Genomic DNA, 804 nt, shown 5'->3' on the forward strand with positions numbered 1-804 from the left:
AAATTCATGTGTATGGGACAGAAGTGAGGTCACTGACCTGTGACCTTTGACAACCAAAATCTAAACAGTTCATCCTTGAGTCCAGGTGGGCATTTGTGCCATATTTTAAGAGATTCCCTTTAAGGTGTTCCTGAGATATAGTGTTCTCAAGAATCTTACAGATGGAGGGATGGACAATTCAATAACATAATTCCTCCAGCCGTGGCTATAGCCAGCACAGAGGCATAACAAGATGGCCTGAGTTATATTTTTGATGCTAGTATACAATAAAAACACATTCAAATGTCTGTTTTTAATAAAAAAGCACAATTCAGTCTTCAGGTGAAGATGAAAGGAGGCATGTCCTAGCATTTTAAACTTTGGTAGCTAGTCACTGCCCATCAATTCAAATTGTCACATGAGTATAAATAAATTTTATTGGTCAAAGGTTGCTATTGTGTGCTTGACAATACGTGACACCGAGAATGGCAAGAGACCCCCAACCAAGTGTCTTATTTTCCAAATAAAGGTAAAAAACAATTTAATGATGCAAAGTTCAACAATCAATCATGAGTTATTAATGGATAAGTTAGAAAAATATGGGATCAGAGGATTGGTTTTGAATTGGATTAGAAGTTATTTGACACAGAGGCGTCAATTTGTGAAGTTGGGTGAATACCAATCGAGTGAGCTGGACATTGTATGTGGAGTGCCTCAGGGTTCTGTTTTGGGACCTAAACTATTTATATTATACATCAATGATATATGTAAAGTTTCTGATACTGTTAAAATGGTTTTGTTTGCTGATGATACTACCATTTGGGC

The sequence above is a fragment of the Monopterus albus genome, unplaced genomic scaffold (genome assembly GCF_001952655.1).
Source record: "Monopterus albus unplaced genomic scaffold, M_albus_1.0 scaffold186.1, whole genome shotgun sequence".
Taxonomy (NCBI): Eukaryota; Metazoa; Chordata; class Actinopteri; order Synbranchiformes; family Synbranchidae; genus Monopterus; species Monopterus albus.